The 5,437-nt window shown below is 36.0% G+C and overlaps 1 long non-coding RNA gene across 2 annotated transcripts; it reads right to left on the bottom strand.

Annotated features, from left to right (window-relative positions):
- Nucleotides 1–2,676: 2,676 nt before the first annotated feature.
- Nucleotides 2,677–3,191, bottom strand: LOC311074812. 2 transcript variants are annotated; one of them, XR_014604368.1, is made up of 4 exons: nt 3,137–3,191; nt 2,982–3,040; nt 2,855–2,901; nt 2,677–2,725 (listed from the first exon to the last, which is right to left on the bottom strand). It is a non-coding gene; the product is annotated as an uncharacterized lncRNA (long non-coding RNA). The 2 variants fall into 2 exon arrangements; XR_014604369.1 differs by having other exon boundaries at nt 2,689–2,901.
- Between the last annotated feature and the right edge of the window lie 2,246 nt (nt 3,192–5,437).

Raw genomic sequence — 5,437 nt, 5'->3', positions numbered from 1 at the left:
TGCCCCGTTTGTCGGAACGAAACCCTATTTCTAGGCCTCTTTTAGGCTACCGACAGCGGCCTAATACTAATCACATCCGGCAGGTGTGTTCGAAGAACCTAATTAGCCAGATCATGATTAGCACGATGATATCATCTTGGATGTGTAATTTGATCTCGGATGTTTTAAGCAATGTACGAAGAACGGGCCCCTGTTCAGAACTGTGCTACATGTGCATGGGCTATCATCTTTGAACTAGACTCAAAAGTATAACTAATTGTCACTACCGAAACATGCATTGAAGTTTTAGTTGTGACATCTTTTTTGTGTGTGTGTGTGTGTTATTCAATAATTTGTTTTTGTGTGTACAACTGTTCAGAACTGGGCTAGTTAACCATGTGCTGATTAGCATCTTTGAACTAGGCTCAAAAGTATCTTAAATTGGCATGACCGAAACATGTCATTATTGTTTTGGTAGTGACAAAAGGGAACACATAATCATTTATTTGGGGGAAATAAACAATTTTAGTACAGTTATGCAAATCATTAGTATCTTAGTATGTTTTAGTATGCAAGTTAAAATTCTGTAATGTGATGTGGTCGCTACCAAAACATTACTGTCACTTTCAGAAAATGTGCCGTCACAACTGAAATATGGATGTTTTGTCTAATATAAAGCATACTGAATTATCAACTAAGATGTTATTATAGTGTTTGGTTCAATGTATATTCAAACTAATGAATCATTAACTTTGAAATCAGTATGATTAACTTAATGCCTTTTACAAAGAAAGATGGAGTTAAAAATACAACAAATCTTATAAATTACACTTGAAATATGTAATTGATATTGATTTACCTGTGAAAACTTTTTTTTTTTAAAGCAAAAAATATATTTACAAGGTAGATGTAAACAAAATATGAATAGATATATATATATATATATATAAGCCTTCTTATTAAATTATTTATTATTGTGTTTCGGAAGTGACAAATTAGGGGAGAGGAAAAATATTCCAAAACTTTCTGAAAATACAATATGATAATTAACTGCACAATTACTAGAAATGTGTACCTTGAATATTATACAATTTGCATCCATACAAAATTTGTGGAAAAGACATTTTTTTCAAGGTGTTTCCAACTGTGACTTTGAACCAGTTCTGTAGAATGGCCCATATAGTCTGTCTGTTCCGTGAGAGCAACGGTACCGCAAAACAAGTGTAGCCTCTATATACATTTTTAAATCCAAAAAGCAACGAAACTGTCAGACAGACATCAATGAGTGCATGTTCACAGAGGAATCCAACTGGAAAAAAAGCGCTGGTTGTTCTCTCAATACCCGACAACGAATGGAATCCAAAGGCATGGGCAGAGGTATAATGGGTATATTAAACTGTATGAAATAATCCTGAAAAAAAAAAAAATACAAATACAGCAGAGATGCCAAGTTCAGTGGCTGAAATTAGCTGAGGTGACATGATGGCTAACAGAAGACTAATGGCTAGTAGTGACAGTAGCATCCACCTGTCACTAAAGTGGCCACGCCCTTAATTATGCAGAACTATAAGGCTTAATATAATTTAAACTGAGTTATTAAAAAAAATAAAAAAAATCACCCCCTCAATTTTCACGAAGAGCAAAATTAGTTATATAGACCAAAACCAATTTTTGTACCAGGCTGTAAATATATTTTTTTTCTGCTGTAGAGTTGGGCATTTTAACATGAGGGATATATGGAATTGACTCCCTTTTGGAGCCTGTCTCTAGCGGCCAGTCGATGAATTGCAGTTTAAGCCACTTCCGTGTTGGCTTCAAGAGACAGACTGGAAGGTTCCCGCTCGCTTAAAAGTAGTCCACTTGGCAACACTGACAGTAGGCCGCATTCGAAGGACCCTTCGAATTGGGACGGCCTTTGTTACACCGCTATGATGCAATCGGCCTACAAATGCAGCCTTCTGAGGATGCAGCCCCTGAATTGGGACACGCCTTAAGTGTCTATTTCCTGATCTCTGATGAGCTTTATACATTTGTAGATGTTTTAATGAGGTATTTGTATAATTAAAAGGAATAATAGTAGATAAATTGATAAAATACATATTGTACAGAAGTTGAATGTTTAATTGTATTAGATGATTAGTTAATTGCATCTGTTAGATTATATGTAAAAAAAAAAAAAAAAAAAAGTCTGCATGTTTAACATGAATTTTTGTTGTATTTACACTGTTTTGACCTGCAGGGGCCTGTTTCAGAAAGGAGGTTAAGTGAAAACTCTGAGTATGTTAACCCTGAAATGAGGGAAACTCTGAGTTTTCTGTTTCAGAATGGGAGGTATGTTAAACCTGAGAAAGCAGAGTAAGTCAAGCCCGTTTCTGAAAGAGAGGTAACTTATACTCAGAGTCAGTTACCATGGTAACTTACTCTGTGAACCTAACCTGGTCGGGAGCAGGTTTTCTTCGGTAAACCCAGAGTTTCTATCGGTCTCCTCCCCTTTTTTAAAGGGGAAGCGGTGTTTAAACACCTCATTCATTCTTTCAGTACATTTTTATTAATACAATTAATAATTTATAAGATGAAGTCTATATAACTCCTTAACACTGAAAATACAGTAGTAGATTAGAGTTACATAATGTAGTTCTAAACAAATTCTACAGAATTAAACTGTGGCATTTACTGGAAATCACTGAAATGTGTTGATCTGTGCAACAGAAGTTGATGGACCGTCCTCCTGCTGTTCTTCCACACTCTGAGGGCGGAGGGAGAGATAAGAATACCCGTTTATACTTAGATTTAAACTTAGATTATCCACATAAAAATTTGAAAAAATCTGAATGGGTAGATTGTTTGATGTGTAGACACATAATATTAACATTACCTCTGTAGGCCTCTCTGTGGCAGCAGAAACTATTTATCCTCATCGTCCTATGAAGATGAGCATTTGGTTGAGGACACTTTATAACACTATTTGTCATAATTTCTGGTGTATTGAGTAGGCGACTTACAACTGCCTGGGGTTCTGTTGGGACAGGAGGCTCCAAAAGACAGATATTACCATCAGAATCTGTTAGGACCAACAAAAAACCAAACCTCAAAGTAAAATAAATGGAAATATCAAAAATAGCCTTTCTAAAAAATTACACATATGTAAACCTCTTACATTTTATGAAGGCCCTTGGATCTTTGGGAGTGACTGGCTCTGAAGTCCCTCCTGGAATTCCCTCAGCCAAAAATGCTGCTACACTGCTAGACACTGGATGCTATTTAGTTATTTAATATGTCAAATTAATCTCAAGCCTTACCTGATTGAATTATGTTTTTATATTTAATTTTCAGCTGCTGCCATGTTCTTTTAATGCCTTTAGGATTGCTCCTCATGAAAATTAAAATTAGGTTGAATAAAATACTGTTCTTCCAGTTTCACCTCTGATATTATAACAGTTGGGTAAGTTACTCTAAAATAGTTATCAATGTTATCTTCAACAGTGTAATTAGATTAATGTAATAATTACTATCTTTAGAAAGTATTGGTCTACTTATTACTAATTACTAAATCCTCAACCACTTGAACAATACAAGGAGATACAAGAAACTGCACTTTTATTGCTTTCAAATAAACAATATACAATTGCATGAACTATTCTTGAATTGACCAAAGTGTGTAGAGGGAGAAGGTTACATAAAAAATATACCTTTTTAAAAATGTATGTTAAATCCACTATTGTTTTATACAGAATTGTTCTCTATAGTCTATGCAGTAGCCTATTTAATGTAATTACATCAGATTTTATTTTAAATTACAGAAGAATTAAGAGTTATCCCTTTAATTAAATCACAATATTTAGATTACTTGGTAATTAATTACACCCAACACTGTATAACAGTAATTCCTCTTTTTGTTTGGCGCTGTTGCCATGGTGACTCGTAATATCTGCGCTCCATTGATAATGGCTTTTTATAGTTGTGGTGCACGCGCTTAACTCAGAGTAGGTCAACTCAAAGTTGATTGAACTAACTCATTTCAGCTGTTCTGTAACCGAAAACTCAGAGTTTCCCATCTCAGGGTAAGTCAACTCAGAGTTCAAGTTTTAACTCAGAGTTGGTTGAACCTCCTTATTGAAACAGGCCCCAGGTGTCACCAGCGTGTGGTGTTTCGAACGCCATCCTAGAACAAGAGTATGATCCACAGAGAGCAGGCAGGAAAGCAACAGCAGGAACAAACATACAGGAGCAATGACCAACAAACAACAACTGAAGCATAGAGGTTTAAATAGACAGGTTAACAAGGGGCTGATGAGGAACAGGTGTTTGTGATTAGATGTCATGGGAAGTAATGAGGGTAACTATGGCGACAAACAAGGTACAAGGCAAACAGTAACCAAACACAGGAAGTTAACACAGAAACAATGGGAACTAAAGGCGGACATACACTGTGCGATGTCTGTGCGATTTCAGCAAGGAACCTACTCACACTGAACGAGTAGATCGCATGCGATGTAAAGCCAAAGCTCAGGATTTATGTGCTCACACTGTACGGTCCGAACGTCGAGCTGCGACTTGACTGCTCACACTATACGTGTGAAATATGCGCGAATCAGCACGATAAATCCTCGTGCCGGGTTGCGCCTATGGAAGATATCATGTAGCCTATCCAGAGATATTGTCAAAACAAGCATCAGCTATCAATATCAAGAAGATTTAGCATTTCCAATTTATATATTAAATTATTAGTAGGCTAGTATTATTATTATTATTATTATTATTATTATTATTAGGGAAGGCCTAGGCTATTAAAGTATAGGCTACTATAATTAAATTGCCACTCAACAATTTCATTGCGCATCACCGCATAACCAACGCGCTGTGAGGATAATAAAATATTACATAGAAGCTTACTTCTCCGCATTAAAAATTGTCTAAAACATTTAGGTCGATTACAATGAATTATATACATATAATTAATTATTAACAGTCTATAATATGTCCGAACACTGCAATAATTCATCTATGAAAATTAAAAACAGCTTTATTTCAAAAACATTTTTAACAATAAAAGAGGCAAAGTGTAGCCTACATCGCAGGTGGCTTGGAAGAAGTGGGTAATGGTTAATCCATTTTGCAACACGAACTGGAGGTAAGCAACAGTAATTTGTAGCTTTGAACTACAGAACTTAAAGATCTCCCTTTTTTCATTTTTTTTTTTTTTTTTTTTTTGCTGCAGATTAAACTGTTTTTGCGCAGGCGCAATGAGGGAAAAAAACACTGAGTTTAGGGCAATCGGTTCGTAGCTCTGCTTCAACTGTGCGATATAGTCACGAGGAGCGACCAAAATTTCTAACATGCCAGAAATTCATCCGACCATCCGATTGCCGGTCGTGAGAGGTTAATCGCCTCTCTTTTCCCCCTGTACACTGCACGAACACTGTACGACAAACGACGCACGACAAAGCTGAAAATCGGC

The sequence above is a fragment of the Abramis brama genome (assembly GCF_963993115.1).
Source record: "Abramis brama genome assembly, chromosome: 23".
NCBI lineage: Eukaryota > Metazoa > Chordata > Actinopteri > Cypriniformes > Leuciscidae > Abramis > Abramis brama.
The sequence above is the reverse complement of the archived record's forward strand: the minus strand, read 5'-3'. Positions and strand labels throughout refer to the sequence as shown.